At 28.5% G+C, this 12,620-nt stretch overlaps 1 long non-coding RNA gene across 1 annotated transcript; it reads left to right on the top strand.

The window, feature by feature from the left end:
- Window positions 1-7,122: 7,122 nt before the first annotated feature.
- On the top strand, window positions 7,123-12,119 carry LOC139426927 (uncharacterized). The gene is made up of 4 exons (XR_011638052.2): window positions 7,123-7,226; window positions 9,382-9,456; window positions 9,904-10,011; window positions 11,532-12,119. It is a non-coding gene; the product is annotated as an uncharacterized LOC139426927 (long non-coding RNA).
- Window positions 12,120-12,620: the final 501 nt, after the last annotated feature.

Raw genomic sequence — 12,620 nt, 5'->3', positions numbered from 1 at the left:
TTTCCCAGCAACAGGTGTTGCAGATTATCACAGCATCTGGTGATTATTTTTTATTTCAGATTCAGGGAAGACGTGGAATAAACGGTTAAAAATAGTAGAAAGGAAAAAGAAAATATTAAAGACAAAGTTTCATTTTTCAGAAAGAAAGTTTAGCGATACATTTTATCCTTTGAAAACTGATTAAGAAAAACTGTATAGCAATAAAAGCATAAAACTGAGATTATCCCTTTTGTATATACGCTAAAGATTTTTTTCTTCTCCAAGGAAGAAAAATATCGTAAAATCTAAAAAAGAAAAATACCGTGCAGATATTTAGCTGAAAAGTAATCTTCAAAATCAAAAATTATTTTCTTCAAAACTTTTAATTTTTTTTCATTCACTTCAAAAGCATTTTTTTTCAATGTATTGAAATTTAATAAAAAAAAATATTGAAAAGAAAAACTATAAAAATTTACTTTTTATTAATTTCTGAAATTTTTCATTGGTTTTTAGCATATGTCAAAATCGATTTCATTTTTTTCCAAGCATTGTAGAAAATTCAAAGTTTTAAAATTTTTTTCTCAGGCGATCGAACTGTGTAGGGTTCCGGGAACTGGTTTGGGTTCGAATCCCGGTCAAGGCATGTATGTTCTTTCATTATCTGCACTATCTGCCCTTACTGTGGAAGCAACGTTGGTCCACCTAATATTGTGCCCCTGAAAGAGTGGTCAACTAATCTTTCCTTTAGATGTCTGTAGTGACAAAGGTTATTCCCCAGGTGGGCATTGAAAAAAAAAAGGCAGTTTTACCTAAACCTTTTTGTATATAATGTTTATTAATCTTACAGAAACACATTTTACTTTACATCTGTTAGATTAATTTAGTTATTACAATTATAATTTTTAAGTGACTACATTGGGGTTGCAGGCAAATTTGAATCATTAAGAAATTTCCCAGCCTATTGACTCATTAACTCAAAGCATGAGTGTCCGCTGCATATAAACTGTTAAAAACCATGAATTAAATTATGTATATTGAAATTTAGGTTACTAATTTTCCAACAATATCTTTAATTTATTTCAAAAGTTTTTTACAAAAATTTATTCAATAGTTGCAACAATGCTTCAATTTTTAGAAGCTTTTACTAAACTGAGTAAATAATTATATTGTAACAATGGTTTCATTTAAATCAGTGTTGGCAAAAAAAATTTTAATTGTTAAGATCAGATCTAGAAAACAATACTTGCTCATTCTCTTTTGAATGCTTTTTGGTGAATGTTGTGTTATTCACTGCGAATTATAAAATGCCTAAAAATAGCGATTTATATCGCAATGCTCTTTTAAACCATTGGTTTAAAGAGAGGGAGAAATACCCTCGATTACCACGTAAGTATAAATACCGTACTTATATTTTTGATATTTTTTTATGCAAATGTCTTGACGTGGTACTATTTCATAGTTAGGCATCTAGGTATCTTATGAACATTAATTAGTAACAATGCAAACTCGCAAAATGTTATTGTATTGAAGATATTTGTAATTATTTTAGAAAGAGAATTTTGTAATGAACTTTTGAAATTAGGTTAGCCCAATTATCATAATATGAGCTGAAAAACCTATTTCGACACAATTAAGAAATCGATCAAATAATTTTATCCATGATAAATAACATAATAATTTTATCCATAATAATTTTATTCACGAATAACATAATAATTTTATCAATAATAAATGACATAATAATATTATTTCTTGTTATTTGTTACCCATATTGGTAACTTTACGTCATTAGATTATAAGAAACACGTTTTTAGAAGTTCATCTGATCAAGAAAAAAGATTTACTGTAATTTGGTATGGCTTGATTGCTCCAGGACAATCCATGATAGCCTGGCTAGGCTTATAAAAAAAATTAGATTTTTTCCTCTAAGATACCTATATTCGATATCTATATTAGTGCATTTGGCACCCATAAAAACAGCACCTATTACCGAATATCACTCGTACTTTATACAAAAATAGAGCATCATTTTCTTCTGTAAATGCACTGCGATTTCTTGCGGTTTCTTGTAAGGAATAAGAAACATAGCTCCATTATTTTTTCTCTTTAATACATTGCTAATTTCTTTTTTATTTCAATTACTGTACTTTCAAATTAGATTTCACAGAAACACATTTCAGAAACTTTTCTGTAAGCAAATTTAATGGTTTTAGATAACATACAATACTAGTTTGTTGATGTGGCTCTCACTTGTCATTCACGATGATTCCAGAGTTTACCTGACTTAGACAATAAAAAATAATTAAATCACAATATATATATATATATATATATATATATATATATATATATATATATATATATATCTTACTATATATAAAATTCTAATGATGGTGTCGCAGTTTTCCATTGTTGTCGGTGCATTTTTATTGGCCAGAAAATCACGTGGTAGGATCCAGTTTTTCCTCATTCATTTCCATATTGTTTTGGTTGTCATCAGCACAAAATTAATAAGAGTTTTACATGTTTTTTTTTTCTATGAATGTTTTTGTATCCCTAATTTAAACTCATTTTCCTGCTCTGATATTATTACGCTTTTAATTCAAGAGTCTAAAAAAACTAAGAGAATCGTTGTTTTTTCATTATTATTATAGTGTAATTTTTCGCTACGTTTTAAGATAAAGTTATTTAGAATGGAGGTCTAATCTTATTAACCGTTTTAAAATTATTATTGTCGTGCAAATAACATTAATATAATGTTATAAACTAGAGTTAAAGAGATCTGTTAAATGATTTAGAGCTTAACGATCATCTTCATGCGCATTGAGATGCAAGCAAAAATAGTATTTAATATACTCCCTTAGTTTTAAACTCCTGAATTAAAAGCGTAATAATAGCAATACTGGAAAATAACTTTAAATAAGGGATACAAAAATGTTTATAGAAAAATAGTACCTTTATGACTTTTATTAATTTTATGCTGATGACAACCAGAACAATATGGAAATGAGTGAGGAAAAACTGGATTCAACCAAGTGATTTTCCGGCCAATAAAATGCACCGACAACATTGGGAGACTGCGACATAATCGTTAGATTTTTATATAGAGAAAGATTTTTAATGTAATTCTGGAGCTATATTTTATGATAAAGTTATTTAATAGCTGTTATTAACATACTGTTATTAATATACTGTTATAAATTACAGCTGAAGAGATTTGTTAAATGATTTAGAACTTAACGATCATGCACAATGAGATGCAAGCAAAATTTGTATTTAATATATCCGCCCGTTTGGTAAACGAAAACTTTAAATTACGGTTGTGAACTCAACAAATTTGTTTGAACAATATAATTTTATAACAATATAAATGTTATTTTAAAAAATAATTTGCTCAGAAAAATTACTTCTGTTCACCAATAGATCTAATACAAATAGGTATTATAATACAAATAGATAATAATATTTGGACGTGGGAAGTGGAGGTACAAGCGTATGCAAACAGAATCTATAGATATATTTCTCTTACACGGCGACAAAAAAAGCCTCATTACAACTCCCCGAATGGCAACGCTAGAAAATCGACCCATGATTGCCGCTAAATATGTCACATGCCAAATCTAGCTGAGATGGCTCAACATATAGTGCTTTTAAAAACGGAAACTGAAATAACCAGAGAGAGCATAAGCTAGGCAGAAGTGAGTAGTCTTTGTCGATAGATCTCTATTTTAGTATTTTGTCGAAAGCGCTTTTTTTCACGAATTCATATATTACGAATTTATTAATTATAGCCAAAATTTTAACCTTTTTAAAGAGATATCAGTTTTAGAAATTTTATATTCAGATTTTGTACTATAGCACATTTCTAATAGGTTTAAATTATTTTTTTCAACATACTATTATTTCTTAGTATATATATACTTTTCCCCCAAATCTTTAGCTGAGGGTGATGAACTGGGAGATGGAGATGATGATGAAGAAATGGAGTAAGTATAACTTTTTTTTTTAAATTCGTGTGTTAGAATTTATATAAATAATTTTGCTTTTGTGAGAAAAAAAATGGTAGAAGTAAAGAGTACAAAAAAATTAGATTCAAAAGGCAAATCAGGCAATTGGTTGCTTTATATATTATTAGTATAGAAAGTTTAAATCAATGTTACTTGATTAATCGTAATATCCTGGGGATATTTTGTTTAATTTCTAGTTGGGCTCAAAATTGACTCAATGTCAGTCCCATAGGAACATGCAACGTGAGACTAATATTCTAGATATCTAGTTTTTTTAATATTAGTCCTATATAGGGCCAATGTTGACCCCCATAGGACATATATTTGCTGTATTCAGGGGATAATTAAAATAATCCTTTAATTGTTTACATTTGCGTTGCATGGAGAGGAAAAGTCACGAGAATCTCTCACGGTTAGCCTGACGGCACTCTAACCCATGATCCATCTACCACTGCATATTTCACGTCAGCACTGTGGTCGGTACAAGCCGGATACGGAATTCGTATAGATTAGCCTGACATTCGAACCCGGTTCGCGTCATTGGAAGGCAGCGCTCTATCCCCTGAGCCATCGAGGGTAAATCAAGAAGTTTCGAAAAATTCAGTTATAACAACCCATTAATATGATAAAATCTTAATGTAACTGTAGCTGATGATTCTGTAGCTTATTTGTGTGTCGCTGTGTTCTGTCATCGATAATGATGATGATACCAGCTTTAATACAAAGATCAGCACCAAGTAGAAAAAAAAAGAATTCTATTCAATAAGTAAAAAAAGTTTTTGATTCGCATGAAAAATTTGCAAAGCTTCATGAAATGTGCAGAAAAGAAAACTCTCCAAGGACTGTGTTTTCCAGATACAGGCTTTTCAACTTGATTTTGTTGTTGACGAAAAGAAGGTTGTTTATTGAGTGTGAGTACGTTTCTTGTCTCATTTTGTAACTTAATAGCGTTAACTGAGCAACATATTCGTGATCAACTCTTTAAACTTTTAAGAATGGCAATTGTACTTGAATACTTTACATACGTAGAGCAATAATTATTCAGGATGACATTTTATGTAGCTCACTGCATATTGTATTTATATCATTTTCTGACTGATTTTAAAATTTATTGTTCGTAAAAGTCGATCTTGTAATTGTTCAGATATAAAATGAAAAATGATTTGTTCATGTTAGTTGGGAATAAAGATACAGGTGAGGAAACTGATTTTAAATATCATTATTAGAATTAGCAGAAAATTTAAAACGCTGATAAAAAAACTCGCAGAATTAAATGTGATTTTATGTGATCAGTTACCAAACATTATATTCATTATTAAAACATTTCATTCTTGATTCTAAATACACTTTGACAAGCCAACGTCACAATGCATTGGCTTTGCAATTTAAGTCATTAGGGAACTTTAGCTTGACAAGAGGGGGTCCGACTGCTAAGGTGAAAGTGCGACTTAGAGATGACTGTATCATGCATTTGTTAGACTGCTATCTTAATTTAGACATAGATCTGAAGTGGAGGAAAATTTTCTCCAGATCCCTTCGGTACTACTCAGCGACAGCCAACAGGACTGTCTATTCCACAGATTTAATGAGCACTTGTAGAGCATATATTTCTTCAGGATTGAAGCCTGTCGCCTTCCGGAACGAAATACAGTGATCTTACCGCTGATTACACAAAATATTTAGTTACTTTGAGTATTCATCATACATTAATGTATAATCTTGTAATTATTTACCACTATTAACGTATTTATGTTACGTGTTATTGTATAATAGGTGATTAATCACACATTAATGCAAAACATATTCCAATTTTTTTTAGTAGTAAGATTTATATTTTGTAGTAAGTATTTTTTTTTTATTTCGTGTTAATAGAAAATTTTACTTGAAACTTCTATTTTTATTATAATTAGTTTTTTTGTTACGAAATCGATGTCTCATCTGAGCAACATAAATAAAAAAATAAATTTAAATAATTTTGTTTTGAATACTATACCAAATTTGAAATAAAAAAAGAAATTTCTGTAATAATTTCAGGTATGGCCCCTATTATTGGGAAGATGGAAATGATAACAGCACTGAGTGCAAAAGGTAATTTAAATTTAAATTTTTGCAATTAAAAATATAGTGCTCGGGATTTATTAATATAAGTAACGTTTATATCATTAAGTGCAAATTAATCAGTTTTTAAAGTTAATTTTTATAATTAATTTTTACACCAATTAACAAATTTAATATACTGTCAACATTATGAATTAAATAAATTCGTTGTTTATCGAAAATTGTTTATTGTTTATCGCGATAGGAAATTGTTTATCGCAATCATAGAGGTCCATTTCATTATGGACATCCTAAACTAAAATACTTTAATGTCTTTAAAGAACAATCCACTTGGTTATCATCAATTTAATAACCATTCAAACTAAATATGATGTAATAAGGTATCGGATCTGTTTTAAATATTGAGTTACAAAATTATTCTAATTTTTCATTATGTTAGAAACCGAATGCCTTGGACTTTTAAATAGGTTGAAATCTTAAATGGAACATAGTCTGCGCAATCATAGTCCAGGTTGTTACATTAAAAATGTAAAAAACAGTTCTATTTGTATAAATATTCGATTTAAATGCAAAAAATGTGCAGACTCTTAAGGATGGTGCTATTAAATAAAGGCAATAATGTGAAACGTTTATAAATTGCTAACCTTAATAGCATTGTAATAAAAATTGTTTACTTTCAATCACTATGAAAATGTACAAGCTAGGAGTTTTAAGAAAATATAAGATGAAATTAAGTCTAATGTTGAATTTAATCTGCGTATCTCCAAGCTTTAAAATTTATAAAAGCAAAAAGATTGATTTTTATATTTTTAAGAGGTTGTAAACATTTTTTTAAAAATCTAATTTGTACTGAAAAGCATTTTTAAACAATGTTTTTTGTTATATGAATCGAAAAAAGTATTATAAATGAAACTAACTTAAAATACAATTTATCGCAACTCTTTAAATATATTTATTCCCAACTTCTTGTTCATAAAAATAGATCCTTATACGGATTGACATGGTTGGAAAACTAATTTAAATGTTAAAACTTTTGCCAAATAATAAATTAGAAATGCTTTTTTATAATTTTAGCTTCGATCAAATAATACTGGACGATGAACTGACGGATAATTTTCAATTTGATTATGATGGATATGGTACTTACCATGAAATCAGTAATGAGTTGGATGTTTGGAAAAGGTATTTATATTTAAATTAAGTTACTCAATTCAAATTGATTCACGGTTTTAAACATTTATAACCGTCGTTGAACAGCTGACTCAATTTTTTGGGTTTAAGACTACTTATGTTCAACTCCGTAGCCTTGCAGTTTTGAACCTAACCCAGAAAACAACGGAACTTCTGGATCAAGTATTGACAGAAATTTGCCTTCGTGGAGGACTTTTTGATGGAACTAATTCGCATTTGCGTTTCACGGAGAAGAAAACCACTTTTTAACATATTCGGATTTAGTACTAACTATTACTTTGTTTAAAAATTTGAAGAAAAAAACTTATATACTGTTTAATCACAGCCTACATTGTTATGACAAAATTGATAGAAACTATCATTTTTTCGATTTTAAGTCAGTTCATGTTTTGTATAAACAGAGGTAGGCTGTTAGAGGCAATGTCCCAGCTTAAAATTCAAACAGAGCTTATCAATCTAGTCAAAATGACTTTGAAAAGTAAAAAAATAGAGTAAAACGTCAGATTAATCTGATTTTTCTGTACTGTTTAAGACATGGTGGATCTCTATCGTTTATATCCTTGTAAAATTTTTTAAAGACTCTGGTTTCAATTTAAAAAGGTTTAATTTTTAAAGATGGGCTATAGTGGAGGTATTTACTACTTCTCAAAATGCTGACAGAGATGAATGTTTGGTTTCAAATTCAAAGAAAACCAAAGTAATGATGGCCGAGCTCTACCACCCCTTATAATTGGAAACCACACTTTTGAAGGTACGTATTATCTAATTTTAATATTTAGGCATGCTTATTACCAGCAATATTGAAGGTAGCATCCAATTTAAATATTTAGGCATGCTTATTATCAGCACGCTTATTACCAGAATAGTGTTTATACGAAGGTATCATCCAATTTAAATATTTAGGCATGCTTATTACTAGTAATAGTGTTAAAATGTAAGTATCATCCAATTTGAATATTAGGCATGCTTATTACCAGCAATAGTGTTTATATGTGTAATATAAAAATAGATTTTTAGTAGTAAATAGATGCTATTTTGGATAAAAAGTCAACTGAAATCAAGAGTCGTTTCCTTGGCAAGATTCGTTCGTTAGCTATAAGACCAATAATCTAGTATGACAGTGAAAGCTGGATACTTAATGAGTCTGAAGAAAACAAACTACAGATATTTCAAAGAAATCTTCGCTTCTTTTTGGAGTACTTAGGAAAAATAAAATATGAAGGGGTACTCATGCAAGATACAATAAATATTGAAAACTAAACATCGATTGTAAGTATAATTAAATCATATAGGATTAGATGACAAGGACTTGTCTATCAATTTAACAATTCAGACCTTCCCAAATAACTAACATATATGCAAACATGAAAGAAGCAAGAAGAAAAGGTTGACCATACAAAAGATGGTTGGATTACGTGGAGAAAGATTAAAACTTTTGGAGTAGAAAAGTGGCGAATTCTTCCGTCGAACCATTCTGCTTGGAGGAAGCGAATTAAGAACTCTTTGGACTGCGCCAGGCCCTAGCAACAATTTTATCTTGGCCCCAGTTAGGCTCAATATGAGTCCTACATGAGCATGCAACGAGGGACCAATATTGGGATATCTAGATTTTTTAATATTAGTCCTATATAGTGCCAATGTTGGCATCCATTGGGCCTATATTGGCTGAATAATGGATATAAAATATCGGGTGAATCTGACAATTCTATATAGGGCTAATATTGGGAAAATATTGGCACTTTGAACCCTTATTTAGCCAAGATTCATGAATATTGATCCTATGAGGGCCCAAGTTATTTTACTGCTAGGGGACTGTAGCGCTGATGAATAAGGTTTTTTGATCAAAATTATGCCAGAAAATCATTTTTACTCGAATCTTTAGTTATTATTAAGTGAAGAAAGATAGCTAAATTTAAATATAGTAACTTAATAGAACTGTTAAATGAAATTTTTTGAACAGATCGATTTAGCTAAGTTTTAATATAGTTTTATCTTCATCTAATTTTTAAAAAAAAATCTAATGAAATATTTTTTATGAATGCATTAATGACTTTTATTTATATCTTTAAAATGCGATCGAGTACAGAATAGAATAGAATACTGAAAAAGAAATAATAGTTTTTATTTTTATTTTTTATAATTTCAGTTCCGTCCATATTATTTATGATGATAAAAGCGGATTTGATCTGCAACTTGGAGAAGGATATAAAGAGGGGAAAAGGTAAATTTTGTAAAGTCTTCTGTATTTTTTTGCCTTTAATTTAATAAAATATATTAACTTTATAATTTCAAATTTTCTTTAAATAAAATTTCTCGAATTTCTAATCTAAACAAATCCCCTTTTTAATCGAAGGCCATTTTCAATATGAAGTAAATATGATTTTCGATTAATTTTCTTAATATGAAACGATTGATTTTCTATAGTGATTAAACTATGTGAATTTAAAAAATATATTAGAATGGCAGAAAAGTAACTAGTATGTTGAATGCAATTATTTTCTAGAATAATCTTCAATATTCATTTTAATATCAATTGATCTTCGACTTTGTGTTTATGAAATAAATCTTTTTTTTTTCATTTATATTTATTAGACACTATTTTAAATCTTTTTATCTCTGGAGTTTTTTCGAATAAAAAGTTTAAAAAAATATACTTCTATAATTTTAGATCTGACCGAATAATATTGAATGATGAACTGTTGGATGATTTCCAGTTTGATTTTAATGCTTATGGGGAATATCCAATTATCAGTGATGAACTGAATGATATTAAAAGGTATCTTTTTTTGTGTTTAAGTTTTTAATACTCATAAATATTTTGCAGTTTAAAATGTAAATTACAACAAAATAAATGATAAAAAACTAAAGACACTTATAAAAATAACTTTTTTCGCATATCAACAGAAACCTGATTTTATTCAAATAATAGTTTTAAATTTTACATATGTAAAAACGGGGTTTCTTTTTTGAAAGTGTATTAGAAAAACATATTTTCATATGTTTTTGTTACTATTAAGTAAAGTGAAAAATATCAGCTAAATTTGACAAAAAATTTACTAGTGTTATAAAATGCCATTTTTTACCGGGGCAATTTAGCTTCAATTTTAAACATAAATATTATTCCATCCTCAAACTTTCAGCTTATGATGTAATTCTCTTTTTCTATGAAACCGCTAGAAAGGAATTATTATTTATATCTCGGAAATTTTACTTAATGAAAATACAAAATTTTATTAATTTCTTTCATCATTTTATTGACATTCATTTCTGATAAAATAATTATTGAATAAAATCAAGGGATGAGCCTAATACTAACTCATATTGGAAACATATTATAAAAGACAGTGCCTAAAAATAGGCAAAACTTGATTTAATAACAATAGCTGTTGCTAACTCACAACATTTTCGAAAATAGCATATTATTCGCAAAAAGTTATTTCATGTGGCAATGGATCCTTCGAAATTACTTACTAATGCCCCGATGAATTGAAATTGTGAAAATTAAGTATTCACTAAGAGTGGAGAAATTAATGTTTGTGATATTAAAATTTTATTTATGGATTATAAAGTATTCTTTGGAGATATATAGATAAGAAGATATAGAATATGAAGTATTATTTGGAGATTTGCATTATAGATAAAGCGAAATGAAACAGATGCTGAAAAAAAAGAGATAAACCTTCTTTTATAGTTTTGTATAAAATAATTTGTTAAATTCAGTTAAAAATAATTCACTTCAAACATTCTGTTCTATTCTTCCAAACACGAAAATAGGCGTGCACAAATAAATAAAAATGATCGAAAATCTAATTAACATATTTTCAGGTTGAAATTTCAAAAACATAATGAAACCAATTTTTAAAGTAAAAAAATTGAAATCAATGAAAATTTGTCTCTTTTTATGCTTAATGCAGAGAGCCTAAGCAAAACTAAGAAAGATTGTACTATTAGATACGATGGAGATACAATGTTATTTTTAATCTTGTGGATATGGTACAATCAACGAAAAAACAATTTGTGCAATATTAGATCAATCAGACGATTGCAATGAATGGCACCTTCTTCGACCATGAAATTTCGTAATTTTCACCCAACCGATATATATATATATATATATATATATATATATATATATATATATATATATATATATATATATATATATATATATATATATATATATATATATGTATATATATATATACGATATGATTACGAGATTACGATATGATTGTATTGTTTATCCAAATACACGGCAAGAAAATTTAAATTTATAAGATATTTATTACTTTTCAGGAGTGAAAATGGGGAAAAAGAGAGCTCGAATGGTGAAAAGAAAACTCTCAGCTCAGTTTTGCGGTCCATTTGTTGGGTTTTCTGCTGCTGCTTTAATGGAAAAGCGACTTAATTTCAAAATGTCAGCTTATGTTTTGCAACCCATTTTCTTCCTCTTTTGATGTTGTAAAAAAAAAAAAAAAAAAAAAGGGAGCGTATATTATCAAATAGCAAGAAAAAAGAAAACTTTCTACCTATTTTCGCTGCCCATTTACTGGCTTTTTCTCTTGCTGCTATAAAAGGAAAGCATTTTAATAAGAAATTGAAATTTTTGGCTCGTTGGCTTTTATGCTGACATTTTATAATAAATAGTCATACGATATTTATTTTGGTGTTTACATCAATAACAGTAATCTCAATAGCAACCGTACCTTCAAAAACAGTAACTTCAATAACATCACTATCTTCAAGAACTTTAACTTCAATACCAACCGTACCTTCTGGAAATGTGGTTTACTTTTCAACAACTGTAATCTCAATAGTAACCGTACCTTTTAGAACTGTAACTTCATTAATAACCGTACTTCCAAACACAATAACTTCAATAACAGCAGCATCTTCAAGAACTTTAACTTCAATACCAACCGTACCTTCTGGAAACGTGGTTTACTTCAACAACTGTAATCTCAATAGTAACAGTAACCTTAACTGTAACTTCAATAATAGCTGTACCTTCAAAAAAAGTAACTTCAGCATCTTCAAGAACTTTAATGCCAACAGTACCTTCTAGAAATGTGGTTTACTTTTCAACAACTGTAATCTTAATAGTAATCGTACTTTAAGAACTCGAACTTCAACAATGACCGTATCTTCAAAAGCAGTAACTTCAATAACAGCAGCATCTTCAAGAACTTTAATTTCAATACCCACCGTACCTTCTAGAAATGTAACTTCAATAATGATTGTACCTTCTAGAACTGCAACTTCGGAAATAACCGAACCTTTAAAAACTGTAACTTCAAGAGTAATCATATCTTCAAGAACTATAGCCTCAATAATAACCGTAACTTCCATATAATAATTGAATCTTTTGTAACTGTAACTTTAAAA

This window comes from Parasteatoda tepidariorum, chromosome 9 (genome assembly GCF_982258835.1).
Source record: "Parasteatoda tepidariorum strain Cologne lab strain chromosome 9, Ptep-v5.0, whole genome shotgun sequence".
In the NCBI taxonomy this organism is placed as follows: Eukaryota; Metazoa; Arthropoda; class Arachnida; order Araneae; family Theridiidae; genus Parasteatoda; species Parasteatoda tepidariorum.
The sequence above is the reverse complement of the archived record's forward strand: the minus strand, read 5'-3'. Positions and strand labels throughout refer to the sequence as shown.